The sequence below is a fragment of the Aquarana catesbeiana genome, linkage group LG02, assembly GCF_042186555.1.
Source record: "Aquarana catesbeiana isolate 2022-GZ linkage group LG02, ASM4218655v1, whole genome shotgun sequence".
Classification (NCBI taxonomy): Eukaryota; Metazoa; Chordata; class Amphibia; order Anura; family Ranidae; genus Aquarana; species Aquarana catesbeiana.
This window is the reverse complement of record NC_133325.1, coordinates 271,071,676-271,087,986: the sequence shown is the minus strand read 5'-3', so window position 1 is coordinate 271,087,986 and position 16,311 is coordinate 271,071,676. Positions and strand designations below refer to the sequence as shown.

The 16,311-nt window shown below is 40.3% G+C and overlaps 1 protein-coding gene across 1 annotated transcript in view; it reads right to left on the bottom strand.

Moving 5' to 3' along the window:
* The window catches only part of FGF14 (fibroblast growth factor 14), a 776,206-nt gene that overhangs the window by 593,391 nt on the left and 166,504 nt on the right, over positions 1-16,311 (bottom strand). The gene's annotated exons all lie outside the window — the stretch shown is intronic.

The window sequence follows — 16,311 nt, the reverse complement described above, 5'->3', positions numbered from 1 at the left end:
AACACATCTTCCCTGTAAGAAGCTGAAAAAGATCCTAACAGCATATTTCTTTGGTTTTTAAACTTGGTACCCAGAAAGCAGCAGCTGTCAGCACAGTGATAAATGAATGCAAACCTCTCTTGCTAATACATTATTTCATAGCAGTGGATATTTCCCATTTCTAGGAGCTACTATTCCTAACAAACGTCAGGTCAGTGCTGATGTGGTATAAGCTTGCTGCACTGCACCAAACACATTGAACATGCAGCACTACTCTGTACACCCAAGTATTTCTCTGGAAGCCAGCCATACAAGCAATGCACTAGACGCTGCTTCTCCTCTGGAACAATGGGCTGCAATTTCACCATATGACAGCAATAAAACACATAAGATTGATTAAAAAGACCAGAGAATAGAAGCAAAAACAACACATCATGGAGCTTCATGGGCTTACAAGAAATACATGACTACTCAGCTGAAAGAGACCTATCAAGTCGTTTAACACTTTGTGCACTAACTATGCAGAGAGAAAGTGCTATATATCTATGTGTTATATTAAGCAATACTATATTTATCATGATACACAGTTACTGAAAGCTAAGCTCTGGGTCACTACAGGACGCGTATATCAGTGTACCATGTTATCAACATTATAAACTGGTACTGAATCCCACCAGAAAACCCACACAAGATTCAAGGGTAAATTAGACTCTGAAATAAATGGTAATGGAGTTGTTGGTAAACACATGATACATACATACATACATCATACATAATAAGGAATTCAGGCAGATGTTTTCTAAACCAGCCATCGAGAGCCACTTATACACCAAGATCTTCCATCAGGCAGTTCTGCTTAGCTATTTACATTACTTAAAGGTAATCTGTAGCATACTATATATTTTCTTTACTTATTATGATCAGTACCAAAATAGGTAAATATTAAATATTGCCTGCATCTCACATTTACCATCTGCAGCCAGCTGGTGGACCGGTAAGCAAGTGTCAACTAGAAGCCAGCATTTGAGAGCAAACGTTCTGGTAAGCAGAGACCTGAATGGCCTGGTAGTGGAACATAACCCTTATTCCATCTGCTGGCTAAGACAGAAATATCTTAAAGGTTACTTGTCATGAGAAAAACAGGGAATGCCATTGCTGAACTCTCCTCCAGCTTTAATCCTGTTGCCTAATTTCAAATTTCATCATTTTTAAATTAGTAGCTTTCAATAAAATTATCCCTCGCATGGAATCATGCTATGAAGGTCTTTGTTCCTGTTATAGGCCAATAGCATGGTGTTCCTGTATCCCAGCTGTATGTCTGCATTGACACCACCTCTCACAAGTACCACAGATGCAGACTACAAGTACCTTTTCCATTATACAATAAACAAATATGATCCACTGTTGTCACCATTGGAAAACCCCACTCTTAAGCCTCATGCACACTACCAAGTTGTTTTCGTTCAAACCATTGGGTTGAAAGAAAAAAAAAAAAAACTCACAGCTCAGGTGGAGCCGCTGTATTAACAAACCATTGTTAGTACAGCCATCTCCCCTGCTGTGCTTTTATGTTCTGACAGAGGGGACGGCCCCGTGCTAGAACACTCCAGTCAGCGCTCTCAGCCAAAGGCTGAAAGCACCAAAACGGGAGCCGATCAGCAGACTGTTTTCGATCATAACCCTTCGACAGAAGCCAGCCGAATGGCCAGCTTCTGTTGGACCAGTTGCCATACACATGGGCCGAATGTGTACTAGGCTTAAGGCCGGCCATACACGCTTCGAATCTCGAGATTCAAACCGTTACTGGGTAGGCTGAATGTACTAAGTTGATCGATCAATCAACTTGGGTACAACAGCCTGCTGGATTCTCTTACGATTATCACTAGTGGCTGCTATAGCCACTAACAATAATCACTGCCTTCTCCCGGCAGGGAATGTTTCCCAAGCCGGGAGCAGACAATTTGGTCGGCAGGAGGGATAGCACTGTCCGTGTTGATAGGGGAATCGTGGGGTTGCAGGAAAGAAATGTGTACTGTTTATGGCCTGCCTAAGAAATGCCATTCAGCCATTGCTGTAGTGCATGCATATAGACAGGGAGTGGCTACAAAGATAAAGCAGGACTACTGAGTGATCCTGTAATATTCACAGAAGTGGAAAAAGCTATACAACATTATTTTCAAGACAATAAGTCGTCAAACTCCTCCCCAGAGATGATATGGGCAGCCCACAAGGCCACCATACGTGGCAGACTAATACAGCTAGCTACTAAGGTAAAAAAGGAACGCACACAAGATATTGAACAACAAGAGGAAGAGTTATACAGACTAATGCGAGAACAAAAATCTGACCCACACACAGACTTGAGGAATAAGATAGACATAGCCAGAACAGCATTAAACCTTAGTCTCACCACAAAAGCAGAAAAATATGTAAGATGGACCAAACATCGCTATTACACAATGGGAGATAAACCCAATAGGTTGTTAGCAAGAAAACTCAACCCTAGACCATACAATCCCGCGCTCCCCAAATTAAGACTACAGACTGGACAAGTGACACAAAACCCTCAGCTTATACTACAGGAATTTTATAAGTTTTATTCAGAGCTTTACGACTCCCCTAAAAATGACTTTTGTGAGAATAAGGTTGAAGGATTCCTAAAAGATATCCAACTCCCCACACTATCTATAGACCACACAGAGGTGATGGAGGCAGAGTTCACAGCGAATGAAGTGGCGGAAGCAATAAAATCCCTGAACCCGTCAAAATCACCGGGTCCTGACGGATTTTCGGGCCACTATTACCGTAAATTTGCGTAAACTCTGGTTCCACACCTTTGCTCTTTCTACAACTCACTAAGAAAGGGATCCCCGTTGCCACCTTACGAAAACAAGGCCTTTATACACGTAATCCCTAAGCCTAACAAAGATCACGGAGATAGCACGAACTACCGCCCCATTTCGTTGATTAACGTTGACCTTAAAATACTGACAAAAATATTGACAACCCGCATGAACTCGTTTATATCGCAATACATACACCCAGACCAGACAGGATTCGTTCCACATAGACAGGCCCCGGACCAAACCAGACGCATTATTGATATAATTTCTGCCTTAAACTCGGGTTGGGATGGGGGGGGAAGGAGAGGGGCATTATTGGTTTCATTAGATATACACAAAGCGTTCGATTCGCTATCCTGGGACTACCTTTTTTGTATCCTAAGGAAATACGGATTTGGACCACAATTCTTGACCATTCTTAAAGCGATTTATTGCGACCCCATGGCTAATCTTGTAATAAAAGGCCACCAATCCCAAAACATAAAAATACACAGAGGGACTAGACAGGGCTGTCCTTTGTCCCCTTTACTATTTATCTTGGCCCTAGAACCACTAGCTATCAAAATTCGTGAACACAAGAACATATTGGGAGTGCGTTGCGGCGAGCGCGAACACAAATGCGCTTTGTTCGCGGATGACATACTACTACTTTTATCATCCCCGGTCACCTCCCTGCCTAATTTGCAGGTAGTACTGAGACATTTCACAGAATTTACAGGACTCAAAGTAAACCACTCTAAATCACAGGCACTTGGGGTCTCCTTACAGACGCATATAATTCAAGCCCTGCAACAATCATTCCCATTTAAATGGCAGAGAGAGACATTACCGTATTTAGGTATACATCTGACTCCTACCCTGACAACATTGTACAGACACAATTACCCCCCCCTTTTTAAGAAAATTTTAGAAGATCTTAAAAAATGGTCTAATAATCCCCCGTCGTGGCTTGGAAGGCTGTACTCGATAAAAATGAACGTTTTGCCAAAGGTACTATATTTGTTTAGAACTCTTCCGATAGCAATAATAAAAAAAGACATACAGAAATTCCAGAACAGGCTATTGGACTATGTCTGGGGACATAAGAGACCTAGGGTGAACAGGCGAACACTATATACCCCAAAATTGAACGGGGGCCTGGGTATGCCTGATTTACTTAAATACTTTCAGGCGGCACAAATATCTCAATTAATCAGATTTCACACGCAACAACCTAAACCGCTCTGGATGGCGATAGAATCTTCTCTGTATCCAGACAGAGAGATTAGTCACTTTATGTGGATGAAGGCGAAGGACAGGCCGACGGTCTTGTGCCCAAGTTTGTCGTTCTCATTAGAGCTATGGGATCGACTGGCAGTTACCCACAAGTTTAAATCCCAGCATGCCCCCCTAGCTCCGATATTTGGAAACGCTAGGTTCACCCCGGGTCTCCACCCCAAAAACTTCTCGTGGTGGACTAACAAAGGCTTGATGCGTATAGCAGACTTTTGCGACCATAGAGGTGCCTTGTCGAGAGCTACCTTAAGAGAAAAATATGACTTACCAAATTCTGAACTTTTCCGTTATACACAGATATCACACTTTTTGGCAACATTGAATCGCACCTCAGATCTCACTACCTTTTCCTCAATGGAAAATCTCTGCAGGACTTTCGATAAGCACACGGGTCACATATCAATGATATACAACATCTTAGTCTCGACCTCCCAAAAATTATTTTACATGCAAAAATGGGAACAGGATATGGACACAGTCCTATCGTCTGAAGAATGGAGCAAAATAATACAAAACGCATCTAAATCGATAATTAATACCTCCTTGATTGAGGCGAACTATAAAGTTTTGATGAGATGGTATATGGTCCCAGAAAGGATAGCGACCTTCGTCCCGGGGGCGTCCCCCCGGTGTTTTAGGGGATGTAACACTGATGGCACTATGTTCCACACCTGGTGGACATGCCCCAAAGTGAGGAGATTTTGGATACGAACTTATAACCTTATTTATTCCCTCACGCAGGTGAATTTAATTAAATCACCTATGCACGCACTGTTGGGACGCCCAGTGGAGGGGGCATCAAAATCAATGCGCAGACTTATAGCATTTATATTTATGGCGGCCAGAATCTCGATAGCAAAATCCTGGAAGTCCTGCTCAGTCCCCTTTTACTTATTAAAAGCAAAACTCTCGTGGATAATGGTAAATGAACGCCTATCGGCAATCTTGAAAGATAAGTTAACTGAGTTCAATAAAATATGGGAACCCTGGATTGGATATCTTACAACCTCATAGGATATCTGACAGGCGAAATATCACACACTTAGTAGGAGTGCATCCACCCCACACACCACTCCCTACCCCCCCTCTCTACTCACCTCTCTTCATCTTTTCCCTTCTCTTTTATTAACAGTTCTAGGACTACTGCATTTTCTGTTCTTTTATCCTGTCTTTCTTTCATTTCATTCTGCTAGAAAAATGGGCATCGCGGGCCCCTGACGCCTCGAAGAGGTGGGGGGCATGCGCGAGAGCCCAATTATTGGATTAAAGGGTTGGTTAAGGTATTGACCTGACTAGTCGGAAACTATAACAAGTAAACTTGACAGTACATGTAAACCAACCGCCTTGCGGTTGAACTATAGAGCATTAACCAAGTATCAACACTCTTTTTACTCGTACAGTTAAAAGTACTTCCTTCTTCACTTAGGTTATGTTTGGAGGCTTATTGGACAATAAGCAGAGACAGAACGGGGGGAGGGGAAAATAAAAACAAAACAGGATATATGCAAGGATTTATGGGGAAGATTCCATCACCAAGTCACAGTGAGTTCCCAAGGGGGTGACTGGTGATAGGAAACAACAGTTATCATACCACATGTTAGCCCTTCTGGGTCATGCATAGGAGTTACAATTGTAAGGTTAATGTATGATTTTTCTGGCTGTAATTAGCTTTATTACAGTTTATGTTGTCTGTCAATGTATGATATACGATGTCCACCCCCCTTTCCCTTTTTCTCTCTTTGTAAACAGAAAAACTAAATAAAAATTATTGTTTAAAAAAAAAAAGATAAAGCAGGAAATAAACAGCGCTGAGATGAAACAAAAATTTTTAAAAGATTTAAAACAAGCATTTTATTAAAAAAATGAACTAAAAATTGTGTATGATACACAGTGTTTTACTAAGCTAACAGGTCTTTATTTTCGACGTTACATCCTTGATGCAATCCTTTTTATTCCAAAATGATATTTTTACTTGGTCTTTTTGCCAGTGTTCCAAGCATGAGTCAAACAAGATCATGATGACAGAATGTGCTGTCTTATTATATGTAAAATTTCTCTAGTATTTCTTTAGCATTGTGTTTGTGCTAACCACCACTTTCTTCAAGCAGTATCCAGCATGCAGATGGTCATACAAGAGGAAGCCATCTCACTTGATACCTTCCAATGCCAACTGTCACAGTACATGTGGAAGCATTCCTAGAATGGAAATTTAAATCGCAGCATGCTGCTGGTCATCATTATTAAGCCTTATGACGGTGAACTGGTGCAAGTGCAACCAGATGACCCAGCAGATTGCTCACCTCAGGTGCATTGAAAAACAGCTTGGCTCTTACGGGAGTGAAAATATACCAGGAGTGAACATATATGGGTCTGATAAAGGTACGAATGTGAATATTAAAAGAGACAATTACGTGCCATTAAAAAAGATTAGAAAATACGCAAATATAAACTGTATTCAATGTATTAAAATAAAAAGGATTAGGTATTGCTGGAGGTAGGCTCAATAACAGACGAGTCTGATATATGTAACTGTACTACAATGACTGAAGGTTTCGCTATCTCCCTGCTGATTTTTTTTGTTACTCATACTGAACAGGCTTTTCAAGCTGCAAAATACTGATATTTAAAGATTATCGTTTCATTACTATGAGTGCACCTGGCTTATTCTAGCTAGAATCTTTTTTTTTTCTTCTTTTAAATGTGAAATATGTAACATACAGAAAAAAAGAATAATTGTCTCCAGGATTATGAAAACTTACACTTAGCTCCCAACAGGAGTGGTTTAGCAAATAATATTTAGCAGTTATTACATTTCTTATAATAGCTGAAACAGGAGGCAAGTTTGCAAAGATCCTACTGGCAAGCCATTGAGGTTGGACATACACAAAGGCATATTTATGTCTGATACCATTTTTTTTTTTTTGGATCTGTTTTGCAACAATCTCTCTGTACATTGAGAATTGACGATTGCCTAGTGAAGCAAAATTACAGAGATGCAATAAGTTAGATAGTTGATTCCTCTTGTTCTCTTCATGATGCAAAGACTAACTAATTTAACCCCTTAGCGCCGACCGTACGCACATATGCGGCATCGGCTTGAAGGGGTCATACCGGGGTGATGCCTGCAGCTGCAGACATCAACTTGGTACTGTTTTTTTAGAGCTGGCGGTCGGCTTTTTAGTGATAAAAGCCACTCGGCTGTTATCCTGAAGGAGCAGGAGGGGACGTCCCCCCTTCCCGCCGCCTTCCGCCACCCTTCCCAGGCCTCCCGATCCACGATCTGGTACTTCCGCCGGTGTTCCGTCAGATTAGGGGACCCGTCAAAACTTGTAACGGAAGTGACATTCCGTCACGGTCATCTTGCTACACCCCACACTAAGCCTGCAGTCTGAAGTCGCCCAGCGGACATCTTTTTACACCCATCGAAATCTTGCATTTCGCACTTATGTTTACCACTAAACTGAGCTTATATCGTGAAAAAACAGTATTCAGAAGTCCGTGACACTGTTTTGATGTTGAACTTTAGGATCAGGAGGCTTGTCGCTGCTTTTAAAATTCAACATCAAAACAGTGTCACGGACTTCTGAATACTGTATTTGACGAAGTAAGCTCAGTTTAGTGGTAAAAATAAGTCCAAAATGCAAGATTTTGGTGGGTGTAAAAAGATGTCCGCTTTGCGACTTCAGACTGTAGGCTTAGTGTGGGCGAGTGTGGGGTGTACCAAGATGGCCGTCACTTCCCTTATGAAATCTGATGAGTCGCCTAATCTGACGGAGCACCAGCTAGGCTGAGACTGGAATGAAGCTGGAAACAGCTTTGATCTAGTCTCCTATGTAAAAACACGGAAGTGACGCCACAACGTCACTTCCGGTTTTCTCAGCTGCCAATGGTGCAGATTTTAAAAAAATGACAGTATATAGAATCACAGTTTTTGGCAATCTGAATACTTTTAAGTGCAAAGGAGGGATTTAGGATCTTTTAGACCCCCAATCCCTCCATAAAGAGTACCTGCCACTGACTATTACTGTCACAAGAGAGGTTTACATTCCTTGTGACAGCAATAAAAGTGATCAGAATTTATTTTATTTTTTAAAGCGCTCCCGTCCCCACGTGCTCATGCAGCAAAGAAAACGCATGTGTAAGTCGTATGTAAACGGTGTTCAAATCACACATGTGAGGTATCGCCACAATTGTCAGAGTGAGAGCAATAATTCTAGAAAAAGACCTACTCTGTAACTCTAACCTGGTAACCATTATTTTTTTTTAAAGCGTTGCCTATGGAGATTATTAGGTACCGTAGTTTGTCGCCATTGCACAAGTGTGCGCAATTTCAAAGCATGACATGTTAGGTATCTATTTACTCAGCATAACATCCTCTTTCACATTATACAAACAAAATGGGTTAACTTTACTGTTTAGTTCTTTTTTAATTCATGAAAGTGTCTTTTTTCACAAAAAAAATGCGATTGAAAGACCGCTGTGCAAATACTGCAATATTACAACGATCGCCATTTTATTCTCTAGGGTCTCTGCTAAAAATTATATATATATATATATATATATATATATATATATATATATATATATATATATATATATATATATATATATATATATATATATATATATATATATATATATATATATATAATGTTTAGGGGTTCTAAGTAATTTTCTAGCAAACAATACAGATTTTAACTTGTAAGTAACAAATGTCAGAAATAGGCTTAGGCATAAAAGGGGTATCCAACTGCCTGCAAACCTGTGTTTTTCACTAAATTTGCCAGACGGGTGAAATGATGCTATAATTTGTGATGAAATAATCAGATACGCTAATATAAAGCCGGCTTTTAAGTACTTACAGTACTTATAATCAGAATGCTCAGGTTACATTTGGAAACCTACAGTACACAAAAACAAGCAATCTGACAAACTGGGTATGGTTTAAGCAGGTGTTTCCTAATTGTAATCTCTGTAACTATCAGTACAAGTCGGTTTTGTGGAGTCATTAGGTAAAATGTCACAAAGAAAACATACAATATGAAATAAGTCAGATTAACATAAATGAGATATAAAATACAGCCTAATTGACTCACAGAGCATAACCTCCCACCCTCAGTCTGATTTCTGCTATGTAGGGGATGGCAGGAAGAAAATGTAAAGTCACATTTCCGGCAGTTAGACTAGCAGTATTTGAAAATAAAAGTAATGTTTTTTTAATGAATACATACATTGACTATTCCATAAATTTTTCCATGCAATTCTGCTTCAACGTAAAAGAAAATTGTGTACCGCAATCTGACAGTACTTCTAAATGTGATCTTAACCATGGTAACCTCTGCCTCAACCCTACTAATGATCTATTGTTTAATCCATTTAAACAGCCACATTTTCTCTCAAATCATTCTACGTGTATAACCTTCCCCAAATATATTGTTTGAGCAACATTTAACAGCAACCATTCTCATCTAGATAAAATGCTCCACTACAATTCAAGTACAATGCATTATAATATATATATATATATATATATATATATATATATATATATATATATACACACACACACACACATTATATATATATATATAGTAGCGCCCACCTCATTCAGGTAATTAGTGATAGTTAAATTTGGCCAAGGCTTGCATTTTTTTCCTTAGGCCCCTTTCACAATGGGGCGGTTTGCAGGCGCTATTGTGCTAAAAAAGTCCTGCTAGCAGCATCTTCAGAGCGGTGAAGGAGCGGTGTATACAATCAATGGGACAGCGCGGCTGTACCGCCGGCAAAGCGCCTCTGCGGGTAAAACCACCTCGTTAGCGGCTGAATACCAACGGTAATGCGCCACTAACAATAGCGGCGCTTTACCGCCGACGCCACCCCCGCCCCAGTGTGAAAGGGGCCTTAGGCCTGGTTGTTTATTTGAGGGTGTGAGCGATAGAATAGAGGGGGGTGTGGCCACCTACACTCTGGCTCAAGGAAATCCCCTCATCCTTCCAGTGAAATTGTATTGGAAGGGAGGCAGGATTTGGGACTTGAGTGGCAGGTAACTTGTATGGAGAGCTCTGGACCAATCATTAAATTGTATTGGCATGGGCAGGACTCGCATAAAAGCTAGGGTCACATGCTTCCTGGGTGAGTATCTTGGAGATGCAGGAGCTGTAACCATGTAGAGTGCAGGAGGAGGCTTGAAGGCCTGGGTGGTTCAGAGACCCCAGTGCTGGATAGCAGGAGAAGTTTGGGTGCAGGAGGAGGCTTTAAGGCCTGTGTGGTTCAGAAACCCTAGTGCTGGATAGCAGGAGCAGAAGTCACCACATAACTAGAGGAGAAACTGGCCCCCCCCAGCTGGTGGTGTGCCAGACTACCATGAGGAGGAGGAAGTAGAAGCAAAGCGAACGGAGGAAACTGGGAATTAACAGTCCATGGTACTCACAGAAAGTCAATTGGGAATGAGCAAAGGGAGTGCAACCCAGTAGTGCTTATCCGTAAACTTGCTATGTGTCCAAGGACCTAGTAAGAGACGCTTTCCAGAACTGACAGGGATTGATGACAAGAGTCCAGAATTAGGCGGTGGAGGCCTGGGACTTTGGAATCTTTTATCCACGGCATTATTCAGAGTGATGCTGGTCAGTTCACTAATGGGGAGTATATACAGGAACCAGAATTTATAGAGGCATCTCATATCCTCTATTCATTTGTTACATCAACCAGAGTTCAAGAATGAAGTTACAGTTTTATAATGCACAAAGACTGTCTGGTGTGTTGAAGTTGCATGGGAAGGAAGAGCGGGGTCATTGACAAAAAGGTAAGGAACAACACTGCAGCTCCCAAGGGAGTAGTGCGCTACATATTTAATCACAAATGCAATTGCACAATGATGTCAATGAAAAGGAACACCTAGCCTGGCTTCAACATTCCTATTTTGAGAGCAGCTTTTATGCTCTACAATAAGCAGAGGTGACTGAAATATACAAAATAGTATTTTTTTTTTATTTCAGCAGATCCTACCCAGCCTATAACAAAATGATGGCCGGGCGAGTCTTTTGTCCATTCTGTGGCGCGATCAGTGTACCAATCACAGCAGGTCACATGACAGTTGTAAACAATCAATGACTTCCTTTCATGTCATCAATTGTGTTGCTAGCTGTGATTGGTCAATGTGATCACATGATACAGACAAGCCCATTCACAGCCCATCTGTACAATGTGATTAGCTTTGACCAATCACAGTTATTCACAACAAAACAAACTGAATGAATCAATCAGTTTCAATCAGTAAAATGCTTGCTTATAGCAATGTAATTTACTACTATAAGCAATGTGTAAAAAAAAAAAATCCTGATCACTTCCCCAGAGCAGTACACTATGGGGACATTATATTGCTCTGATCAAAGTGTGTTAAAAAAATCGTATTATAAAACAATAAAAGAAAATAAATGTAATAATACATTTAAAAAAGCTTCATAAAAACAGAACATTGGGATACACATCCTAGCTACAATCAATATCACGGTTTACAGCACAGTCGTTAAACATATATCTCTCACCTTCATTTTAAACCAATGCCTGGAGATATAGCACACAGTGGGATTGACTTACTAAAGGGGTACAGAATGGTCACTTTGCAGGAGAATTTTCTGTTAGTTTAGTGAATGTAAAGAAAATACACTCTACAAGGAATACCCAATCACGTGCATGGAAATGTTTAAAAAAAACAGGATTCGTTGCTTGAACGGTTGAATGATGGGAATCAGCAGAGATTATGGCAAAAAAAAAAATTGTATTCTGGTTAATGTATAGAGTTAACACCTGTAAGGATAGCATTCAGTATATGCATTCCTTTTTTATTTTACATGCCTTTTGTTTATATTTTTTCTAAATTTCCATGTAGACCAAGCTGTCTTGCAAAAGTGATAGCTACAGGGGACGGGACAAAAATGTATAACACTACCAAAATGGCTTACAATAATCCCCTTTATTTATACAGGGTAGCTCTTTACAAAATAAATAAATAAATAAATAAATAAAACCTGTTTCTGTAACTGTTAAGATTCCATACACACTAGCGTTTTAAGCTCCTAGAAGCTGTTATTAGCTTTTTTTGTTTTTCTGCTCCTAGAAGCTAAATAGTCATATCCTATGCATCCATGCACACTACTTTAGGCTATTAGCATTTTTTAAACTTCAGCTTCTATGAGTAGAAAAAAAAAAGTTTTTGTAGAGTTTCTTGGAGAGTTTTTCCAGCAGAAAAAAAAACACTGATTGCTCCTAACTGCTTCTAAAAGCTACTTAAATGGCAACTAAGCTTTTTTTTAGCTTTTCTTTTTCTTCATGTACTGCAAAAATGCTAATGCTCCTAAAAGCTACTAAAATGCTACTAGAAGCTGGGACAAAAATGCTATTATCAGCATTTTTCATACAGCATTTTATTCTAGCTTTTTTTGAGCTTATGAAGAACGGTAGTGTGCATGGAGCCTTAAGGTGTTAGCTGAAGTCAGGCTGAAATTTCTTTGGCGCTTACCTAAATTCAATAAAAAATAAATGTCCATCTAAGGCAGGCCATGCATGATTCCTTTTCTTTCGTTCAACCAGTGGATTGAACAAAGGAAAATTAATTGATTTCCCCATCCACACATTCAGGGACCATGAATACTGGCTTAAAAAAAAGGGCATTTAGCTTTTTTTTTTTTGTTTGCCTCTAGAAGAAGCTAATGTTATCCTATGTGTCCATGCACATTAAATAGTCTAGAGGAGTTTTAAAGCTCTGCGTTTAGAGGCAGAAAAAAAAAAACCCTTTGGATTGCTTTTTGAGAACATTTACTAAACACCGATGCCCACATTTTTTTTCCCTAATATTCTGTGGTCAAAACGCCTTTAAAAGCTAACGCTCCTGGACACTACTGAATGCTTGGAAAAAAATGCTAAATAAGCATTTTTTTACAGCCTTTTCTGGCAAGGTTGTTTTTTTTTTTTTTTTTTTTTTAAGCGAATGTGCATGGACCCTCAAGGTGAATGGGAGAATCCCTCCCATGGAGCTCTGCCAGCAGGGAGGCTTCTCTGCCATCAGAATACACTGATCAGCGCTGCTGGCTATAGACAGCGGCACCGATCAGTTGAAAACTTTCCAGCCTGCCCATGCTGACCTGCACAAATTTCTATCCATCTATAGCCAACTTAAGACTGCTCTGTGCACAGGGTGAGAATGCTGCCTTGGTGTTGTCACCCTGTCATAATTTAACACTGCATAAAAAAGTTAAATTCTGTTGTTTAATAAGGTCCTGGTGTCCCCAGAGAAACTTTTGTTGCTTTGGAGATTTTCTTTTTCTAATTGATGCAAGGTTCGAAAACGAATGGATCACTAAACCATACACAAACCTTTCTGTCTTGCACTTTCCCATAGCTGCTTATATTGTATTTTTCTTTGCTTTCAATTACCTTTATTTTCGAAATATTTATTAGGGTCGTCAGTGCCATCCCAGTAGGAATCATACTTCACTTTCTAACTGCTTCTACGATCTACAGCTGTTTAATATGTAATAGAACAGGCCTTTATACTTCTAGCCTTAACATATCCACCTATGACAAGTAATATTTAAGAATGGTAATATTTATGTGTAGTACTATATATAGGAAGAGTGGAAAAAAGCACACACACAAGTACAATAAATTGTAGATGTAAATGAAGGGAATATTGTAGATATTCTTAAAAGCAATGTTATAATTATTTTTTAAGATAAAGTTCACTCTTGGTAACAATCCACCCCATGTAACAGTGGGCGGGGGACTTCCCCTGCACCCACTGTCACAATTTAAAACACGTATCCGCATCATTCATTCACAGCCGTCTCTGAATGAATGAACTACAAGTCCTATATACTACAGTGGCAGATGGCTTGTAGTTCTCAATGAATTGCAAGGGCACTGGTTAGTTAATTGATTCTTCCTGTTCTTTGTTAACTGTCTGCCTGGTACAGGCAGACAGCTGTACTTAGAGTCTACAGATGCCTGACATTGCAGCAGATCACAGGTGCAATGGTCTGTAGGCTCCTGAAAAAAATTATAATTGCATTTTTTTTTTACCTGTAAAATATGTGCATTTATTTATTTATTTATTTTTTTAAGGTGAACTTATCCTTTAGGCCAAGTACAGCACAGGAAGTTGGAATTCTCACCCTATAATACCTTTTATTGTTAAAGAAAAAAGATTTAAATTTGAACTGCTTTATACCACTTTTCTAACACAACAGGCAAAATGATTATTAGACCAGTGGAGTCCACCCTGCCAACTAGTTGAGTTAATTTTCCATTACTTATATTAGCATAAGGCCCCTTTCACACTGGGGCGGTGGGGGCGTCGGCGGTACAACAGCGCTATTTTTAGCGCTGCTGTACCGTCGTTCTTGCAGCTGTATTCGGCCGCTAGCGGTGCAGTTTTAACCCCTGCTGGCGGCCGAAAAAGGGTTAAAATCCCTCGTACAGCGCGGCTATAGCCGCAGTATTGCCGCGGTATAGCCGCGCTGTCCAATTGATTTCAATGGGCAGGAGCGGTTTAGGAGCGGTGAATACACTGCTCCTTCACCGCTCCAAAGAAGCGGTTTGCAGGACTTTTTTCACCGTCCTGCCAGCGCACCGCTTCAGTGAGGCTGTTTAGGGGCGGTTTGCAGGCGGTATTTTTAGCGCAATACCGCCTGCAAACCGCCCCAGTGTGAAAGGGGTCTTACTATTTGTAAAAAACATTCCACAACTTTTCACAAAATTCTGAATTATGAACCTGCCCCAAAGAAGCACACAACTTAATACTACTAATCAACATGGTACCTGTAGTTCAATGGGCTTGAGGCAAGTGATGTCTAAAGTGGAACTCCCTATACTGTATCTGAGGATCACAAACTGAAAACGCTATTTAATTAATCTTTGTTATCCAAAGCAAACTCACCCATCCACCCTTGTCTCAATGCTTTATTTTGTTGAGAAAAAGCTTTGAAAAACATTTCCCTAGCATTTTTAGCTTCGGCCATCTTACGTAAGGGCAGATGACTCATGAAGCATTTTTTTTTTTTTTTTTCTTATTTTTTTTTTTTTTCCACTTCAGCAATCACCGCCACCAGGCTTAATCAGCGTAATGATCATTTATTGTTGCTGATTTGGATTTACATCATTGTGGTTTTTCTTCCCCCTTTTTTTTTTTTCCATAACTTTCATCGATTGTGATACAACTATATATATAGAACTCTCCCAGACGAATTCTTAACCTAATTTCCCTCAGGCTACTCAAGGAACCCCTCTTAAACCGAGCAAATTGTATAAGTCCCGTTTCTCCCAGTCTAAGATACCAAAGGTGTCATTGACACCTGCAGGCCTATATATAAAGGGGAGGGAGAAACAAGACGAACAACAAAAAAATGAACTAGGAGAGGACCTCTTATAGAAAACTGGGCTTATAGGATCCCCACCCCCAAAGCCCCTTATTAGTATTAATAGCGGGCTCTTAAATATTTTATAATAACCCCCTTCCCCTTCCCCTACCCTCCCCCCCCCCCATTCCCATGACCTTCCTATGTAAAAACCTACCTACCTACAAGGTTTAGTGTTTCCTATTGGTACCTAACCACATCTAACCACTAATGACCCTAGTTTCTTCGTGTATTCAATTCATTCAGTGTTCCTCTAGTGTGTGTATATCTGGTTATCAATCTGTTCTCTTACATTCCAAGTTTACCCCCTTAGTCCGACCACCCTATTTAACCATGGCTTCCACATTTTTTCAAATTCCTGGAGGTTCCCCCTTTTAATGTACTCCAATCTCTCCCTACCGATAGAGGTATCCAGAGTGTCTATCCAATCATACATTGTCGGGGGGGCCTTTGATTGCCACCTTAGCATTATCATTTTTCTAGCCTGAAACAGACTTCTCAGGATTGCTTGAGTAATACACCTCCTCTCTCCCCTTACTCTTCTATAGCCCAAAATACATTCCACCGCTTCCCTTTTTACTGATGTGCAGTAGACATCCCCCAGGGTACTGATCACTCCCTCCCAATAGCGAAATAGCTTAGGACATCTCCAGAGTAGATGGATGAGATCCCCAGACTCTTGACACCTAGGGCATCTATCATTAGGCCTTCCACCAAACTTAAATAGCCGTTTTGGGGTATAATAGGCCCTATTGAGCAGCATTAAATGGGAAATCTTCTGTGGAGGGGAAACTGACACCTGG